We start from the raw sequence: 21,767 nt of genomic DNA, 5'->3' as shown, positions 1-21,767 counted from the left end.
TCTGCTTGAGTGGAAAAAAGGGCCAGTGATGGATTATCTTAGCACACTGAAGATGGTTTTCTGAGTGGGACAACAAAAAATGCTGTACTTTTTTCTCAGTGACTGTAAAACCTTACTCAGTAGAGAAAAAAAACCTTAAAAAGGTTCTCTTCACTTTCAGGTTCTTCTTTATATTTCTATATTTCCCCTTAGTGAAAACCTCCAGATATACTGTTTCACACACTGGGCAGAATTTTTAGCAGTTATCACCTTGTTAGTGCTACTTAGAAATGTAAGCTTCAATATATTTCTAGTTATTGAATGTTACCAAATTTATCTGTATATAATATCCTTCTTGATGTTCTACTGTGAAATAAGAAAATGTAACTGTCAGAAATAACATTAATGTTATTCCAATTTTTTTTTTGATTTAGTGAATGAGCTCAATTTTAACACATAGATCTGAGATTACTTCTGGGTCTTATCTGATGATGATGATTTTTTTTGGATTTCATCTTCTCTTTGAGATATTTTATATCTCATTTTTGATCAAATACATTTATTCATATGACTGACTTCAAGGTAGGGGGATGATATTTCTTTCCCATTGTAATTATGCACCATAACATTTTTAAGTGCTGTGAGTAGTAGTATTACTCCCATCTAGAAATCCATGAGCATGCAAGCAGACAAATTTAAAAGAAAACCAAAAAACACCCCCCAAATTCAAGCACGTTTTTTATTAACATAATCATGAACAAAATACACGCTTTCCTACCTATATTACATAACAATTTTTTGAGCAAAAACATATACTAGTGAACATGAGCTATCCAACAAATTAATTTGTTATAATCCCATATGGATGTTTTTCTAGGTTTGTGAAACTTGGATTATATTCCAAATTCCTCTTAAAAGCATAGTGGTTCATTTCAGTGGTAGGTTGAAGCAACAGGCTCTGAATAGATACTTCCTCAGAGATCTGCACAGGCTTCTCTAAAGAAGAGGATGGAATTAGAAAGTAACACAATTTAGAAAGTAACATGATTCACTCTGTACACAGAATACAGAGGATTAGGACAATTCATCATATTGTGTCAATCAATGAAGGTCCCAGAATCTTTTTAAGCATATTTATACATTAAAGTTATAGACTCCATTGATTCCATGAAGGGCTGAATGCTTCAGTTTGTACCAACAGCAAGCTGTAGGAACCTCTTTGAGGTAGAGAGTTCTAGAGGCCACTGGAAAAGATCAGAAAGAAGGCGAATGCATCAAATGATTAATATCCTAAAAGTTGACAGCAACCTAACTACTTCAGTAACTTTGAGACTAAAACCATAACACACGAGGCCCCAGATGTCACTAGCCAAAAACAGAGGATGACACAAAGAATTCCGGGACATTTAATTTTATACAACCACAACACCAGGAAAGTTTATATACAGCTTTGTTACACAAGGCAAGGTGGAAAAGGTGTTTGCACAATCTGGCAGCTTATGCAGACTTCAAATGCAAAGCACAGAGACCCCTGTGCCTCCATGACTGCACTGCTTATACTCCTCTGCCATCTCCTGAATGAGATTCCATCAAAGTATTGAAAAGGAAAGATGTAAATACTAATGAAGATTAGGTTGGATTTTATTAGTTCTTTATAGTTTGATATTCCAAACTAAACCACAGCTGGGTACTGACTGACAAAGAAGACATTATTAATTGTATTATGATACACCTTAATGCAGTAAAATCGTATACAATGGAGTAACTGGTCTTGTGAGGTTTTACTTGGGAATAAGAGCTTCAGAAAGTGAGAGTAGGGTTTTACTACAACTATTAAAAATTCCAAAGATGGTTTTAGTTTCTAAGGATTCATATAATAAATCTTTGCATCTTTACTAATTTTAGATAATTTTGTTAAGCCAAATAAAAAACCCAGTTTAATGTTTATGAAAATTTGAAAGAGACTTGTAGTTTCTAGCATCACAGTTTTCATACCTTTTAATTTGACTTTGGTTTTAGTTTTTATCTGTATTTTTAAGAAAGGTGAGGGAAAATGCTGTATTTAAAAAATTAATGTTCATAAGAAATGCTTTAGCTGCAGGAGAAGCTTTATTGATTTTTAGGGCTGGGATTTGGGAATTGAATTTTTCTGGAGCATAACATTTTGTTTACTGGTGGTTGATAAACTGCAGTGTCACCTGCCAGCTGGCTTCAGCTAAAGAAAGCTGATTGATAGCCCAAGACATACATATGAAAAACAAAATTATAAAAATGGTAGAAACTTTTTTTCACCCTAGAATTTGTCAGGCTAGGTATTCCTTTGGCTTGAATGGGATCATTCCTATTATTTACAGTCTGCATTATTCTATCTCCTATAGGCAGCAATCACCATTACAGTTCTGTCTACCAGGCTTTTAACATTCTGTGCAAAAAAATAGTTTGGACACACTGTACAGTTGCTGAATGTGTATCATCCTACAGCACAATTTAGACATTTATCCATGTGTCAACTGCTAGTTCATGTCTTCTGTATGAAGATGCCTGTGTTAAAAAAAGTACTCCAGTGTTCAGGAGTAAATAAAAAGAATTACATAATTTACATGTTAAATGCAGAGGTAGAAAGCAATAGCAAGAGGTTTTTTGGGAGGTTTTGTTTGGTTGGTTTTATTTTTGTTTGGTTTTGGTTTTTTGAAGTTTCCAAAATAATCTAATGACTAATTTCTTCAGCTTTCTCTACACAACATTTAGTTCTATGAATCTTGCCTTAACCTTTTTTGTGCTGGCTATGGTCTGCAGGCAACTGTTTTTCACACCTATTAATCCTGTTTCTTGACTTGTGGTTTGAAACAGTTTGGTCCATCAAAGGGGACGCCCTTCTCAATGGGTCAAAAGCCCAACCACCCCCCGCCAAATATTGCATTTCAGTTAATAAAGGACTGGCAGCAAGGCCAAGGAATCCTGTATACCTTCATACCAGTATTTCATAACTGTCTTTTCTGTCATCAGATGTGTACCAGAGACTGTGAATGGCAGACAGTAATCTGAATTTTGATTGGTTAATTAACAGTGATTTAGAATTTAAATTATAAGTAATTTTCTGGAGGAGCTCTGAGTTTGGTGAAAAACAATGCTTAATTAAACTGCTATTATCAAAGAGGAGTATCTTTATTAGATACACTTTTTTTTTATAATCCCAGGGAGCTCAGAATCCAAACAGATTCATGAAGACTACAGAATACATATTTAGTACAGTTATTCAGTTTTGTTTTGAATGTCTAGAACACACCAGATTAGACCACAGAAACTCCTTGTAATGTTTGAGGAATATGACCTAAGAAGGCTACTATGTGCCTGTCAGGAGTGGCCAAAAAGGTATATTAGGGCATTACATTTGTGAACGTAGGTGGTCTGCAGGCAGACATAGACACATAGCATACAGTATGGACAAACACTTCTGAAAAGTTTGTGGCTTTAGAGGCCTTTCTTTTGACTACAAGCTCTCACCATTCCATGCCAATTTTCTGTTCTAGGAAAGAAAAACAATGATCTGTCATTTATCTTTCTGATTCTCTAATAGGGGCATAGAAGAGATCCCTTATGCAGTGCTATTGAAAGATCCTTGTCCCACCTCACATTCCATTTAGAAAACAGGCGAACAAAACCCCTTTCCTCTTCATCAAAGTCTCAGAATGATTAATTCTGGCATTCCATCCTGACTCGATATCTTATGATACCAAACATAGCAGCAAGAGAGTAGGAAAGTGACTCTGCTACTTTGTGGATGCTATCAATCTGGTTGGCCCCATACTTCAGAAAAGCAGACAAGGAGCTCTTAAGTTGTTTACTTCCTTCATTTATCATCAAGGACATGCTGATCACAAGTTTCCTCAAGATTAGTTGGCAGTTTAAAAACCCCCAACAACACACAACAGAACCAAGTCTGCACTAAACAAGCAAAACCCACATGGAGCATTGATGCCTATTCAGCATCTCCAGAATCTGCAAGAATAACAAATGATGATAAGTGGGTCTCCTTACTTGCATTTTAAAAGCAACTGCTAAATTAAGAAGAAAGTAAGTGTTACTGATTTAGGTACCTTTATCAGTTAAAAAACCCCCCAGAGTTCTCAGCTTCATTCCCAGAGGAATGTAAAATCACAGAATGGTTGAGGTTGGAGGGGACCATCTAATCAAACCCCCCTGGTAAGGAAGGTTTTCTCAGAGCAGATTGCACAGGATCACATCCAGGGAGCTTTTGAGTATCTCCAGAGAAGGAGATACTCAGCAAATAGAGCTGTGAATGGGACCAAGGGAATTTAATGAGTTGAAACTACTGTTTGAAATCTAATATTTGCTTGCTGAGTAGCAATAATGGAATCTTTACTAGGAGTAGGATTGTTAGACCTTAGCTGTGATTCACTGGAGTGTCTATTTTGTCTCACTGTTCTTGATCCTTTTCTTTTTCTTACAGCTCGAATAACTAGTTTACAGCCATCCCAGAGTTGGGTGGAAATGCTGGGGTGAAAATTAAGGGTGTAATGGCAGAATAAGATGATTTGCTACTGTTCAGAATCTCTGGATCACTTCTGCATAACAAGGCCAAACTTTTTAATCTATATCAAAACACATATACTACAAAAATGACAGTGCAGAGATATACTGCCTTAGGCTATGTCCTTGAGTAGCTACAATGCTGTCACCTTAAAACAGCTTCCAGCCCTGGCCTGTGGTTCCAACACAGAACAGGAGAGAAGAATCCTCCCTCCATCCGCAGCCCATGTCTCTGAGCAGCCCATTGTTAATTCAGCCTTTTGCAAAGATCTAGGTAAGATGTTCATCAGGAACAGTGTAGCATTAAGACTATAGAATATATGGCATTAAAGACAAGGCATTATAATCTAACCTTGAAATAGCTCTGAATTATTGTGCTAGTCACAAAATTGATCTCTCTGGACATTTAAGAATTGTATGTATGTGGTATAAACCAAACAAACTAATTGAATGCCAGTCCTTGCTCAGACACAGCAATTTAGACAGCTCAGACACAGTATTTAGGTATATTTATAAGTATTAAGGGAGCAGAAGCAGTATTCTAGTATTTTCCCTATGTCAGCCCTCATATTCCTGAACGTTTCCCTGACTAGGCTCGGGATTTGCATATAAGTGCCTACACTTCAGTGACTGCTGCTCTGGAAATAGGGATTTCACAGATGTTCATTTTGCCTCCTGTAAATATCTGAGCTTTAACAGCTCAGTGCCAAAGCCTACTTAATTTTCCTTCCAACAAAATCAACAAAAAGTATTGTGAATGATAAAATTAGAACCCACTACTATTGCTATGTGTTTTTCCTCTGTAATAGTAGTTAAAAATTAAAATATACTGGAAGTGCAAAGACAATTTGCAAACAGTTGCAAGACGTCACTAATCATGTTGACTTTACAAATTTTTATTTGTGATGAAATCCTGGATTCTCAGTTAACCTGAGAGATCAATCAGTGGATTGTCAATAATCCAATCACATAAGAAGCTAAAGTCTGTAAAAATACAGTTCACTAGAAGATATTTCCCTTCTTTTAAAAATGTCTTACAAATTCAGAAATACGCTATAATTCTGATATGAATTGAATCATTAACAGTAAGCTTCAAGTCTGTGGAGAAGGGGCTGTTGTCCTTTTTTATATTTGCACTGCTTCACACAAAGGCATCCAAGTTAAAGACACATAAAAAAGAACACTATAATAATAACAACATGATATGTAATACTATTATATATAATACTACCAATAATGGTAGAGTGGCTCTAAAATGAAATATGACATTCTGAAATACATTCCATTTTGCAATGGTATATGGCTATCTCAGAAACTATGTTGCTGTAACAGACTTCAGTGAATAGAACCACCAAGAATACCTCCAACAGAGTATCAGTTAATTGCAATCTGCTATGAATGACCCTGGAGGACATATATTTACTTAAAAATCACATCTTCCTTCACAGACTGTGCTGGTTTGGGCTGGAGTAGAGTTATTCTTCTTCACAGTAGCTGGTATGGGGCTGCATTTTAGATTTGCGCTGAAAACAGTGTCAACAATATAGGGATGTTTTGTTATTGCTGTGCAGGGCTTGCACAGTGTCAAGGCCTTTTCTGCTCCTTGTACAACCACAGGTGAGGGGACTGGCAGTGCATGGGAAACTGGGAAAAGGCACAGCCAGGACAGCTGGCCCCGCCTGACCATAGGGATATTACAGACCATATGGTGCCATGGTCAATATGAAAAGCTGGAGGAAGAAGAAGGAAGGGGTGTTTGGAGTGACGCCATTTGGCTTCCCAAGTCACCATTACACATGGTGGAGCCTGGTCGCCCTGGAGATGGCTGAACGTGGTGTTTCCCGTGCTCATTGTCCAGGTCTGAACAGTTAAACTGAAGGAAAGAAGGAACAGAAATAATGTATTTCATATTTTAAGAGAGAGGTGAAAAAGGTTTCCAGATGTTAAGACTCTTTCTTTATAAAATATTCTTCTTACAGAAGAATATTCTACTTACAGAAATATTATTCTGCTGTTTCAGAAGAAAAGTAGAATGAAAGTGGGGTAGTAGATAACTATATACAACAGCAACTACAATGTCTAGTCCTTTTTTCTTTTGAATGATTAGTTTTACATGCTTCATTCATAAGCGCAAACCCAAAGAGCTTAATGGAAAATGTATGAATGTATATAAAAATAATTAAAAATTATCATAATATAATCCACAGAGATGTCAATTAAATAAAAATATTAAAAGCTACAGAAGGTGGGGTTTGCATTTAATTTAAAAAGGAGCATTTCTGAAATGAACTAACGGCTTCTCAGTACAATGCATGTGGAATAAGTCTATTCAAAAGAAGGCATCACTCAAAGTCTGTACAGTGACCAGAGCCTTTGGAATCAATTTGAGATGTTGCTTCAATACCACAAGATCTCTTTGGGAAAAAAATGTTGCATTTTTATTACAAAATTACAGAACTTAAACTGTTGGAAGGAGGCTAAAGAAAGAGTCAAATCAACCTAAAGATTGATTAGACAAGAAAAAAACCTTCTAAAATTTAGAAAAGGTTGAAGAAATAAGTAATCTGCAAAAGTAGATTATGAAGGTTGTTTTTGGAAAATCTTTGTCTAGTGTACATATTCATAACTTCATTAACTTCAGCTGCATTTTGATAGTATCTGCTCACAGTTTTGTGAAGGCCAATGGGTTTCAAATTGTTTTTAGGAATAACATCATGTTTTCAGACAGCTTATAGTAAGATTGCTTATTGAAAGTATCTTTCAAGGTGAGGCGGTTGAGCCTGGAAAGCTAAAATTGGTTGAAAACTATAAATATATGCCATACATTATTTCAGGAGACTGTAAACCCTTTTGTGTCACTTTAACTGCACAGTACAACTAGTCCTATCTGAATTCTGGCATGGCCTAAAAATGCTGTGAAATACCTTTTGTTTTTATCTGAACATCGCACTACTTGCTAGGTTCTTTAATCATCTAATTAAAGTGCGTTCCTAACATTTTTGATTTTCTAATTCACTTTGAACAAATGCAGTAATTGCTGAGGAAAACACACTTGATCTCTGTGTACAGTATGTGAGAAAAACTTGCACCAGTGCTCAAAGGAGTAAAGCAATTAACTTCAAGACAGTGTCACTGTGTTGATTCAATAAAGAAAAAATATTTGTAAAATTTTAACTATTATATTAAAATGGAAATATTTAGCAATATTTGGATAATTTTTTGGACATGCTTAATGCTATAAAAAGAAGAAACCAGTCATATGATTGTGTAATTTATTTATTGCATTTCCAGTTTTAGTAATACCAAATTGTTAAGGCTGTGTTTTCAAGAAAAATAATTCCAATTTTACAGATCCTGAAATAAAATAACAAAGTTCTATAACCAAGTAATTATAAAGGTTTCTATTACAGATGTTGATGTTTCATAGCTAAGCAGCTTTTTCCAAATGCAGTGGGGCAATTTCACTTTGGAGCAGGGTCAGTCAGATACCCCTACGATTTATTCATCCTCATTTTGTTAAACAACATACTACTGGCAACACAGACTCCAGTCAAGTGAGCTTCTCTTTAAAAAAGAATACGTGACTTTGGATTGTCAGGACCTTGATCATACCAAAGAATCTGTCAAATACATAAAAACACAGGTTTTACTTCTTCTCATCTGGTCTGTTCTTTCCTCCCGTCTAGCCAATGTATTAATTTTCTGCTCACCTTATCATAGCCCCACCTATGAATCATGTAGGACTGACATGGTCCTGTCAGCCTACTGACATGTGTACTGTACCTCGTATACCACAGTGGCTCTGTCACCTAACATTACTAAGAACATCCATCTCATCTTCTTATTTTGTATGATGAGATGTGCTCTGTGAATGTATTATTCAGCTCTAACCACTCTAAGGTAAATTATCAGTGTAGCGCATTGTACACGACTCCCATTTTATCCCATAGATACAGTATAAGCTGCTCCCTAGCAACTGCAGCAAAAATATACCCCTTTAGGCATTTTTTTCCAGCTACAGAAACCAACTTTCTATTTTATGAACTTCATATGTAAAACAATCTTGGCTACTGCCAGCTCAAATTGTTCTGACTAATGGTCCCTAAGATGTGTTTTTAGCCCTTTGCCTAGTTTGGGTTCTGATACTGAAGCTTATTTTGCAAACCTCCCACCTCAATGATTTTAGCACCAAGGAAAAAAAAAAATTCCAAACCAAGAAATATCTTCCCAATAAAAACTAACCATTTATACAAGAATTATAATCATGAGATAGAAATCCATTTTAGATGGAAAATGTAACTCCCAGCATGCTGGCAAGAGTGATCACACTGGATTTATTTTGTGGAACACCACAAAGAGTCTTTTGGTTGGATTTCATTCACATACTGAATGGGATTGCAAATATTTTCAAAGGACTATAAAGCTTTTAAGTAGTCTATTGCTTCTTGTGTTACCCTAAATCTATTTAAGAAGGCCAGAAATTACTCCTTGTTAGAAAAACTAGTCTTATGATCATGCATTCACCTTGTGAATAAGATGTGGATGCTGTGAGATTGTTATTCCTATAACACACCATAAAATATTTTAAAGAGAATAAGAGAATTATAACAGCTAAATAATATTTCACAAATGAACAGAACCTTCTATCAAATGACATCAAAATTTAGGAATTCCTTCCCCCACCAGAGAAAAGGATGTTACAGCAGATAGTAAACTGCCCCATGCAAAGTCAAGCCTTCAAGTTTGATGTTATCAGGCTGGTCAGGTTAGCATGTTTAGGCAATGGCTACTTTGGTATTGTTGCACTGCTGTGTAGGGTGAGCCAAAACCATTACTGAAAAAATGATGAGGGAATTGCTGAAAAGGGAAAGACTGGAGCAGACACAATCCATCTTTGATACCTCCTGGTACCAGTTTGTTTGAATCTGGAACTTTCATTTGGCTTCCCACATAAAATGTCAAGCTAACTTTAGGCATCTTTGTACTTACATGGGTCTAGCTCTAAGGTTGCTTAGATTAGGTTCCATGATTAGATTATCTTTGTTAGACTGTTGTACTTAACATGGTGGCAGGCACTGCAGACAAGGATAGCCAGAGTATAACACAGTGCTGCTCTTTTATCATACAAAGCATATTTTCTAGTGATTGAATTCTTCAACACCTCAACACCAAGGACCTGTGATGGTGAGACAGGCTGGGTGCAAGAGTTTGTACTCACACTCTTTTCTCTGGCCTTCCAGCATGGTGAAACTCTAACAAGTTCTCTTGCTTACAACTCAGCAGTGATAACTACACCTCCAAGGTTCAGCATCTGCAAGGATTAGATTTTGGCATCTGTCTTGAGTCATGTCTAAAGTTTAGCTTTTTAAACAGTGTAATAACAACACTGTAAGATACATACATATACACAAAAATACAACCTATATATTATAGTTTGAGGCAACTTACTGAGCTTTAAACAAAAGTTCTGTTGCTGCCAAAATAATTATAATGAGTCCATGCTACAGTGGTACATACAGAATCTATTAAATTCTACATGTTCCAGAAGTAACTTCTAAAGAATCATTGTACGTTTGTATAAAACTGCACTAATTTTCAACTTTTAAGTAAAAAAACCACTTGTAGAACAAAAAAAGAAATCCCTGGCTACAAGATGGTATATGCATGTAAAGAGCTACATACCATCAACTCTCAAAAGGTAGTGGTTTTTTTGAAACAGACTACAGGGCTCATAATGGCAAAAAATGAGTGAATACACTACTGATTTTTTTTGGAGCAGCTGAGATGACACTAGTGAACTAACTTAATCTGGACATAAAAAGAACAAATCAACAAACCCAAAACCAAACAAACAAGCCTTCCACAAACCCTATCACAATAATGAAGTGTAAGGTGAATTTCTGACTTTTTTCGAAAGGCTAAAGAATATTTCAAAACTAACTTCTGTCTTTTTTATTAGACTACAGCTCCTTTCTCTTGAATTCTTTTTTTCTGAACAACAAATATTTTAGAGAACATTAGAGAAACTTTTATTCCAAATAACATTCATTAATGCATTTTCTCTCTTCCGCCTTAATTTAATACTGGTATACAAGAAAGCAACAGACACTGAAGAAATTCTAATTAAGATTTTTCAGGCAGTCCTGCTTACCAGAATTGTTGTTTTCTACTCAACATAAAAATTACAAGATCTGTAAAAGTCACATAATTGACTCTGGGTTCAGCAAAGAGGTACACAACTCAATTTAGATATAACACTTCTTACACAGTTGTATTTTCTCATCTGAATCAATTTACATACCAAGAGCTTCATGGCACTGTGATTATATTGCTTCTTTTACAGGAGTCAGTTGGGTGTGTTCTGCACACAGAGAGAGTACAGTTTCAGTGCTGCTGTGTTCATTTACAGTAGTTTACTGTATATTTTGTCCACATTAAAAATAAAAGCACTGCTACTGTCACACTTGTCGGCAATTTAAAATTAACCCTGAAAAACCTTAAACTGAAGGCAGTAACTATGCAAAAAATAAAGCATGTGTATAAATTTTCTTATTGGGCATCGATACTAAATTCTAAAAGAAAAATAAGAAAACACTGGCATAGATGAGATTAGTTCAAGCTTTGTGGCCAAAGAGATAAGCTCAACTTTTACAGATGTCAACACTTGTCATCACTACCAAATTCAACTGAAAAAATCCTACCTCACTTTCAAAAACACGTCTTCTGCAACATTAGTTTCTAAAAGGCACAGAGCCTTCATACTTCCAAAACTGCTAATCTTGCCTACCTAATCAGTTCACCTATATCCTTTCTATCATGCTGTGAAACATATGTGATTCAGTTGCAAATGGTCTAAAAATAAGTATATGCATGCATTTTTATCAATTCAAAAGAAAACTCCTATAAAGGCTTAAAAATTTAGGATCTACATCTTCCACTGGCATGCAGCCTTGTCGATGGTCAAAAAGACAGCAGTTCTGGGACAGAAAAGCAAACAGCTAGCCACAGAAAACAACAATTCAAATAGCAATTCAAATAGCAAACAGCAAAAGCAGGACAGCCTTTCCCTTTAGGAAATTCTATCTACCTCTGCAGCTGTTACAGAGCTCCAGAGGATCTGTCCTTTCACTAGAACAGGAAAAGACACCAAACACCACCTCTGTTGACTGATACCTCTGATAAAAAGCAAAGCATGTGCTGTGTGTACCTACACTTCAAGCCTCTTCCTTAGTACCCTTAGTGAAACTGACCCTAAAAAAAGTGTAAATGAAATTCGTATGCCAGTTTATGCCAATTTTGATATGACCCCAGAACAGGGTCCTGAACACCATCTCACTTGGTAAAGGACACATACATTTTCTAAGAAGTCATATGTCACTGCCACCTGGAGTCAAACACTATGCAGAAATTGGCATATTTAATAAAATGCCACTGAAATAAATCTTAGTTAGAACACTGCTAAATGACATGCCCAATTCCTTAACCAAAGTAATCATCTTCAATGTCAATGGGTAACTACCTGGCACCAAAAAAATGGCATTACTATTAGAGCCATGAATTCATCACTTCTGTATTGGGTAAACATTGGAGTTCAAACTGCATTTCCATGAGAGAATTCAATATGGTACAGCTGGCACAGTGTTATGAATTCAACCTTGATGCACAGTTTTATTAGTAGTAGTACAGTCTTCAGTTCAGTGAGATTCTCATTTCATGAGCAAACATCCTATTGACTTTTCTGGGAGATTTATGTAATTTAGGTCTGTAAGGTTAGGTCTTCCATGTATATCTTAATAACCTAATTAAAAGAAAAACTGTCATACCACTACACAACATATAATACAGCAATAAGAGGGGGCTGGCTGTTTCCCCTTTAAGCTAACAGGCACAAAAATGTCTAGGCAACACCTTTTCTTACAGTTCTGTATTTCCTCATAACAAGAAATAACTGGGTTATACAAACTCCCCAAATGATGACTTATGCACTTGAAAGGAACAAAGACCATATGTATGTGGCATGCCTTGTGGCATGCCTTCCTATGTATGAAAATCCAGTTGGATCAGAAGAGAAAAAAATAAAAATAGTTTTGCAAATTTTACACTCAGAGAAAAATAATAATATACAAGCTCTCTAAGAATGCTGAAACAATCCTTGCAAAACAGAGAGTAACATTTTATTTCAAAACTCCATTAAAACCTGAAAATGCATGTCAACTTTAATATTAACTAGGTTGCCAACTTAAATTTCTAGTCCAAATGCAGACAGTTTTCACTGTTTTATCTCTCTCATTATTTCCAGAACAAATATAGTACAAACACTGAGCAAGGTGTTTCTGACAGTAAGCTAATATTAAAAAAAGGAAATTCAGTACAGGTACTAAACCCACAGGCTGCAGTTTTTGGGGAGAAGGAAGGTATAAACCTTCTCAACACTGTGTTCAAGAGAAAGCTGTTAAATACACTGAAGCTACCTAAATCCTGAAAACTGGATTCACTGAAACTCAGGGAAGTCCTGTTTTTTCATTCTCATGAAAGGGGGGAAAGGACTCAAGATTGATTGAATTGAACTGAGGTCTTAGAGATCACTTTTACTCAGTCCAGTGGGCTTTGGATAAGGACTTTAATGTGAAACTCACTTGGCAATCAACTATTTTCAATTTTGACAAATATTTTATTTGTATCTACATACTTGTATATTAGCCTGCCTTTTATGCATTTGTTAACATTTAATATGGCCATTTCATTCTTATGGTTCTGTTTATTGCAACTGTTCTTTGCATAAAAATTATTTAAGCAGAATAATTATACTGTTTGAAGAATAACTCCAGAGAGCTATAGTTGATATTCTTCTCTAAAGGTGCACAAGGTTATTACAATATTTCATTACCACAAAACAATACATCTTCAGATAGAGGCAGTATTAGCTTGTAATATTTCTTGCTACCATGGTACCAACCTTCCCTTGTAAAGCAATTTAATCACTTCCATATTGGTTATACATGAAATATTAGTGCTGTGCTTCATAGGTAACACCTCCTGAATTTTCCTTACAATACAACTGTATTACTTACAGAGTCAAAAAACCTATTTGTCTATAAGCGTGTCATTACATCTCATTGAAAAAAAAGAACTGGTTTTCCAGTTTTTAGTTCTCAATTCAACCAGTCTGGGATTCATTAACTTTTAAATCCACATCACCTCCATCATTCACATTACCACCTATTAGAACTGTTCAAATACTACAAATCTTTGTCTTTTGAGACAGAGAATAATCACATAAATTTTAATATACAATAAGATAACCTGGTACTTATACATCTAATATTAACTATAATCTTATCTAGCTACTATATACTAAAAGTAGTTAAGATTACAAGTATTTGTATTGTTTTACACTTGAAAGATGTGGTCATCACCTTCAAAAGCTCAACATGATTTTATTTTTCAACAATGAAAATACATAAAAGTCAAACAAATTATTTTATTTTTCTCCATGAAAATAGTCCATCAGATAACAAATAAGAGGTGCCTTTATTAATACCATGCTCTTCTTGGCAAATCAGGCAAAAATGTCATCCAGTGAGTTATGAAATCCTGGCACATAAGAACAACATGTACCAAATGGAAGCAATTACAGAATTCTGAGGTAGTGCACAAAGATAACATAATGGATCAACAATTTAGGCATGCATAAATAAATACATACAGCATATTTAGATGGCTTTTGAACTGAGAAATGGTGATACTAAACTTCTGATCAGCATTTTTATCATCACTGTGGAAATGTTAGGCCAGGCTCTCAGGTTCACGAAGATTCCACTCTGCAAGAGAAGTAGGCTGTCACAAAGCCAGTTATCAGCTACTTGAGTCTGCAGCGTCCTCAGTACCAACACAAATTGGCACTTGTGTGTTGCTTACTTTGACTGGGTTATAAAGAAATTTTCCTTTCCCAGAGTTTTCAAATTATGAAGATGATTTCCAGGTCACCTCAGCTGTGACACATTAACCAATACAGGGCTTCCTCAGACTTTGAAGTTAATACATAGAACAAGTGTGATCTGGCCTAGGCTCAAACTTCTATGCCCTAGTACCTGCCTCTAAGTGGACATGTAATCCCATGACAGCCAGCCCAAATGATCTGCACTAATTTAGCCACAACAATCAGATGCCTCGGTCAAAAGCCAGTGATGAAATGCAGCAGCAGGCACAGGCTCAGAGGAGTTTTCTACCTCCAGGTGGGTTGTCTTTGTTCTGACAAGTTCTTGCAGGGCAAACAAAACCTAGAAGAAGCCTACTGTGACAGTCTCCTTGTTATATGATCCACCACTTCTGCTGCATCATCCCTGTTCATTCACACATTTTACTATGACTTGATGCATAGCCTGATATGTAGTACAAGTACAACATCTTCAGAGGAAAATATATTACTTTTGACTCAGTTATTTTCTGTGAATTTTTATTGAGCTGTTTTGCAGTGTGTCATTTTATATTTTACTTTCTAAAAATATTTAATGAATTTTGTTTCAGAAAACTGAAATGACAAAACATCTGAAAGTGGACAGCTGATGCTATAGCATGACTTTCTTCTCCAAAAACCTGTAAGTGTGCATTTTGTTTTTACTACCAAATGCTCTTGCTACCTACTTTTGTCATGACTGTTCATGAGATTACAGCACTGCCTAATTGTGTCAGATCTAAAGAGCAGTTTTACAATGTGTTGCAGTCCCAAAATCAGTTTGTAGGAGACTTTAGATGATATCAATACCAAATCTTAAACAGAAAGAATTCTCTACAAATGAAAAACAATTCACTGTAAGCATCTTGTTTTGGAACTTCTCAACAGAGTTGTCTGCTTACGTTTGGAATGAGCACCAATAACAAAAGTATTTCACTTCCCTACTATAAATAATTAAAAAGTACAGAACTTCTACAAGGTAGCTCTTAATTTAACAAGTATTTTTTTTGATGCCTTTATTTTTTTGATGACACTTCTTTTGTTCATGCCCACATCTATTAAGAATTTGTATTTTCTCCTGAAAAATATTCAGAATAAGATACCCATAGTATGGTATTTCAATATCTCCTCCCCACTTGTAACTAGGACATAATATGTTGAATTCTATTCTCATTGACTTCTCATTTCACAAGCTAGACAGAATATATGGATAAAGAAACTTTGTCTCAGTAGCAGTATATTTGCCATGTGAAATGTTTAATATGATCCAACTTGCAATATTAGTAGCAGACCAGGTGCTCAAATTCTATTCCAGCCTTTTCTAATCTATTTCAAAGCCTGGTTAATCAATGGGAATATTTGACTTTGTGCAGTAATTTGAAATCTGCACATGAAAATTTCTAGGAAGTAGGCCAGTCTCTTCAGGGTTTGCAAAACATTTTTTCACCTGAGCTGCAACACAGCAAAACATTTATGTAATAGGTATTACAGAGCAGAAGTAGTAACGTGCTCTTTAACAGACTGATCAGGTAGAGGTGAATCTCAAGCATGAAAACTTGAGACATTGGACTCAACATGACCTAGTTACCACTAACTTGGTGAAAAACTTTCATTTGAAGCTTTATTCATTGGATGAAAACCTTATACAATCTTTCAGCCAACTTTTAGCAGTGCTGTGTTACTTCCTAGCTTATTTAAAGTAAATACAGTAACAAACTACACATAGCAGAATTTGGTTTATGGTTAATTTGAGATAAGATGCATTTTCTGTAGCCTTTTAAGAAACATCTAGCATACACAAAAGCTTGGCAAAAAGAAAAAATAGTGGCTTTAGTACAAAGTCTGAAATCCAACCAAAATGTATTATTTTTTTACATGGAAAAATCTTGCAAATTCTGAAAGCTTTATGTAAACATTATTATAATAGATTTTTATAGTATAATGCTATGAATGTACTGATGCCACTCTTACCAGGCCTAACAGATCTGATAAATTCCTGAGACTTAAAGTACCTTCTAATGAAGCATAAAAAAAAGAAATTAACTTCTTTAGAATATTTTGTGGATGCTCACAACAGTGTGGCTTCATTTACATGTACCATCCTACCTACGTGAAAGTATTTTTCTAGGAGAGAGCATATTAAAATTTGGCTGGTGAGTCTGAAGTATCTTATAAAAATTTCAGATGAATGATTGCATACATCTTAACACAAGAAGATACTGTCATAATTAAACAATGGAACACAAGTTCCACTTTGTAGGATGATAGTCTGTTTAAGGCAGATAAGCAGCATAAGTGGCACTGCTTTATCAGTATGCTGCTAAATGTATTCTGCACAGATCCAGCAATTCCCACTACCATGGCCTATAAGTACTGGGGGGAAAAAAGACACTAACAGTGTTCCTGTCCATCCATTACATCCTTGCAGGCTACCATGAATTCACTATTCCACATTCAACTAATCTTGAGCTGCATCAGCCTACAGAAAGCTGACCATGACTTTGCAGCTACTGTACACAAGGACATGTTTGTCATGAATAGCACTAGGTGAGTTTCAAGCATACCATGCAAACAGAATACACCAAAACCTTTTCCTGTGGCAAACTGCCTTGTCTTGGTTGCTACAGATTCCAGCAAACACCACCCATTAAATACATCAGGAATCTGACTTTAAACCACCCATGACAAAATTTAAATAGTAGAAACATATTTGTTATGTACTTGAATACATGCTAGTTTGAAAAAGCTGTTTTGGTGAAGCGTATTGTAGTGCAAAACAAAATGAAAGAAGAATCCTATGGCTGCAACTAACTACAGTTGGTAACACAGTCTTTTAGACAACCAGATTTACACAGCAGATGACCTCATCAATGGACAGTAGAACAGCTGAGGCCTTTCTTCAAAGGATATAAAACGTAATTCTTTAAGCTAAATATTTAAATTAACAAAGCAATAGGCTGACTACTAAAATAGTCCTGTACTTCTGCCAAGTACTTGAACAACAGTAAATCAAGAAACAGAACAGCATTCAGGCTGAGGTTTGACAAGCCCATAAGGCAATTTGTAACTGCTGCTGTTCAACCATCTTGATCTCCTCTTGCATTTACCTTCATAGTTCTATGTCCTCCCTTTCACAGCCTTTGTAAGGTCCTCTGTTAAATGAATTCAAGCTGGCAGAAGGTGCGTTTCTGGTTTGTTTTGGTTTTTTTAAACCAGTGGCCAAGGAGGCAGAGTAGTGTTCTGCCAGACTAATGTGCTGAAGTATTCTGCAAAGCGTTAGGAAGGATGGAGTTATAATGACTGGAACAAGGGAAAAGGGGATCACCACAGACATGCTGCTGCAGTCACACTGCTGTGAAACCACATTTATTACTCAGTAACACTAAGTAGTAACACAGCACACTAATAATACATTTCTAATGTTTCTTTAAACCTCACTCTCAATGCTGTTTGCAATGCAGCAGGTTTTCTAAGTGACATGCCTTGAGTATCAAATGAGTAGCCTGGTTTTGAACAAGGAACGTGAAGAGGTCCTTTCTACATGCTGGGCTTCCAGCCTAACCTCTAATACAACTGGGAGGGAGGAGAGGAAAAACTTTGGTGATTATTGAAATGTAGTGCACAAATGGAAGGTGATTAATTAGATGGTAATGGAGTTAAGACTGTTGTGTAGTGAATCCATAGAGAGGCTAGGAAAGCATTGAAGTTATTTGAGTAAATGTTGTTTTGCAATCCAATATTTTTAAAAGCTTCTTTCGTTTTAATTAAGAATAATTTTAAAGGCAATCAGTGTGGATGAAATACCATATACCACCATTCTCAATTTCCCACTCAATGCAGCTGGAATAAGTACTATGAATTGTATTTTTCAGAGTTTTCTTTCTGCTTTATCTGGTCTGGATTTCTGGACACAGCATTAATCTGTTAGTCTTATGAGCTCATGTTTACTGAGGTTCAAAGAAACACAAGGAAAAACCAAAGCCTGTGTTACATACAAATAATTTTTAAGATTTACAAACACCCTTGACTGATATGCCACAACACTTTTATTTCTCTAAGACATCAGACATACATGCAAAAAGAACTCATAAGGAATGACACTTGGCAAAATCAAGACAAAGACAAGAAGCCTTTGAGCACAGAACTAATGCCATGATGATGGCAAAGAGCTCCAGAAGCACCACGCAGGACTCAGAGTGGACAAAAAGATGACAAATAAACTTCAGTGTAGATATACGTAAGCTAATACATCTAATGAAAAATAATCTCAGTCACATACACACCATGCTGACAAATGATTGGAGAAAAAAATCTAGCAGTCATTATTGACAGATCCCTAGAATTAACAGTTTTATGTACAACAGCAACAAAAAAACTTAGAAAAACATCAGGCATTGTGAGGAAAGGCATTGAGAAGAAGACAGAGCATATTTATACAACCTTGGCCCAGCCACATCTCAAGTAGCCTATGAAGTTCTGGTTTCTGCATCTCAAGGACAGACTCTAGTCAGAAAAGGGTGAACGAAATATCAAAAGGATGGAGTGCCTGCCTTAGAAAAAGAGACTCAAGGGGAGTTAGGAAAGAAGGCTGAAGTAAGATATGATCAATCAAACTGTGACGATGGTGAACAAACTAATGTAAAACTTCTGCTTGGTAAATCCTCCAGTAATAGAACAGGGACCTTTTAACAAAGCTAGTACAACATTAGTCTATAAAAGATTAAAAGTGCTTCTTTACAAACCTAGTAGTAAGCTTCTGGAACTTGCCACCACAGGAGGATGTGAAGGTAGTGAGCATCAGCAAGTTTGAAAAAGACAAATTCTTGGTTTGCAGGTCCACAAATGGTCTCTAAAAACACTGAGCAGATATATACATACCATCCCTAATATGAAAACTTAAGTAGGCAGGAAGAGTACAAGGGAATAGGTACTTTAGATTGCTAGGTTTGTGTACAGCCCCTAATAGCATCCCTTAATGTCACTGTTGGGAGATTGAACACTGAGTATGAAGGCCCACTGGTCTGACCCAGTAGAGCTTTTCTGATGTTCTGATGTTCTTCAGTTTTCTCTAGTGAAAAAACCACAAAGGCTACAACCCTGCTTCTTGTCTGCTGTGAAAGATAGAGGTCAGATTTGAATAACAGCAGACCTTTAGTATAAATTCTAACGTACAATATCCTATGTTAAGCGATAAATAAGTACTGTATCTTTAAACAAAAAGAAGGGTTAGACCAAGGAGGAAATATTTGTGTTAGTTCAGCCAGTGTGACCCCCACAAAGCCACAGATGTTGTTCCACAGCAGGATCAGCTATTTGAGTGAAAATGTAGCCACCTGCTGAGGGACAAAAGAAATAAACATCAGCCCCTCAAACAGTTGAGCTGCAGAACCGCTCAAAGGGAAGAAAGGTTAGGCATGAAGAAAGGTTATTCACATTTTCACTAAAGCAAGTCTCAAAAGATAGCAAGAGTTAAAGTCTACTGGTACTCAGGTGGCAGTCTTTAAAAAATTGAGTGCAAAATCCAGTATCTGTAGGGTGTTTTCTGCCCTTTCTACAGAAAGTGTTTATACGTGAAATAGGCATATTATAATTGAAATATTTTGAGGCTACTGGTAATACAGAACACCTGCAAAGGGAGAAGGTAAGCTGGCAACACTCCATAGAAATGAATAAATATAGCTCAACAGAATTCTCACATGGTTTCAGTTATATAGCATTTTCTTCATTCACTGCACTCTTAACTATTAGCTCCCTTTCCAGTATTTGGTAACTTCTAGTTATTCAGACACAAAGAATGTATACATATAAATATGTGTAGTGATACATTTTATGATACATTACATTATACACTTATATATGCATTAATCTACACTTTTAATTTTTAATGGAATAATAGAGTACAGTTTTGATGAGCAACTATTGCAGATATCTAGATTACTCCTGTTAGCTTGGGAGGTTAAATTGAGAGCTACAAAAATCAGAATGCATGAGGGTTAAAAAGAGTGTCCGCTCCCCACTACAACATGCAATACCTCTCAATTTTACATTTTAGGTAGTGATACAACAAGTGTGCTCCTAAACGAGATTTGTAATTTATTATCACACTTTGATTCATCTCTGTATTAATACTACCCATGAGCAGGCCCAAGACTCTTGTACATCCTTTCTTTCTCCTGGATGTACCCGAGAAAGCTGATCTCAGCCACCAACATGTCTGCGGTCCGCACAGCTTTGCCAAAATTATAACTGCCTGCTTATCAGTCAAAGAACAACTTGCCCATCTTCACCTCTCTCCCTCTGTTCAGAGCTGTCTTCTCAGCATCAGGAGCTGAATTCCTGTTTAAGACTATCTTTTCTACGTTCCTTGGAAAGCATTCACAGGAGACATAGGAGCTTAAGAGCACTCTTGGTCATTCACCCATGGCTATGGCAGTGTTAGACAGCAGCAAACACTATCACCAGTTTGAAACATCTGAGGCCTGTGAACAAGCAACAAAGGGAACACTTGGATGCTGGGGCATTTTATGCATTGGTTTATCTGGAATTCTGCAGAGCTTCCATACATGAGCATTTAGAGTTGCTCTGTTTGCTAACAGCTACAAGTCAGTGTTTTAACTGCAGTTCAAAAACAGCATTAGCTTTTCCAAAAAGAGCAGTGTACTATTCTCATGATCTAATACAACTAGGAGATATATCATTCATTCATTCATTCATCTTTACTATTAGCTTCTGCAACTCTTCAGTGGTTCAATTGAATGTACACACATACTTATTTCCTAAAAGCGTGCTACTTGTTTTCCCTAGCTGTACCAAAAGAAATAATTTTCCTAGTACTCATGGCAAATTACATCAATAATATTTTAGTATCCATCTTTATCGAAGCAACTAAATAGGTAGCAGGTTGGAGAATATGCTGGATTGACTGCTTCAGTTCCAGACTTCTTGTTATCTTACATATAGTGATACTACCTTATAAAAATTACTACTACAAAAGCAGCTTAGGAAAATCCAAGATATCTTTGAGTGTCCTTTTAGTTGAGAGGCATACAGATGGACTTACTTTCTTTTATACAGAAGAAAAGCAAACTAACAATTTATGAAACTTCTATGTTTTTCTCTAACTTTTAACTAGGTATGAGCATTATATAATGATAATACTTATGAATGTTAGTAAATGTATAGCTGATTAATATTTTTAACAAGTAAATAGTTAATACACTTATATTCACTTTAGTGGTGGGACAGCTGATGCTCCAAAAAAGTTCTTTACAGACAGAGAAGT

The 21,767-nt window shown here is 35.9% G+C and overlaps 1 protein-coding gene across 2 annotated transcripts in view; it reads right to left on the bottom strand.

Annotated features, from left to right (window-relative positions):
* B3GALT1 (beta-1,3-galactosyltransferase 1) overlaps positions 1-21,767 on the bottom strand; it is a 206,263-nt gene that overhangs the window by 182,066 nt on the left and 2,430 nt on the right. The window contains exons 2-3 of one of the 2 annotated variants that reach the window (XR_007904532.1): positions 14,237-14,351; positions 705-1,223 (exon numbers count right to left, since the gene is read on the bottom strand). The exons of the other annotated variant lie outside the window; for it this stretch is intronic. The gene's annotated coding sequence lies outside the window, so the exon portion shown is untranslated. Of the gene's footprint in view, positions 1-704; positions 1,224-14,236; positions 14,352-21,767 lie in introns of those variants that run through there. 2 annotated transcript variants of the gene reach the window in all.

This window comes from Manacus candei, unplaced genomic scaffold, assembly GCF_025592945.1.
Source record: "Manacus candei isolate 608988 ecotype Guabito, Panama unplaced genomic scaffold, ASM2559294v1 h1tg000023l, whole genome shotgun sequence".
Taxonomy (NCBI): domain Eukaryota; kingdom Metazoa; phylum Chordata; class Aves; order Passeriformes; family Pipridae; genus Manacus; species Manacus candei.
Note: the sequence above shows the minus strand (reverse complement) of the source record. Positions and strands in the feature narration are given on the sequence as shown.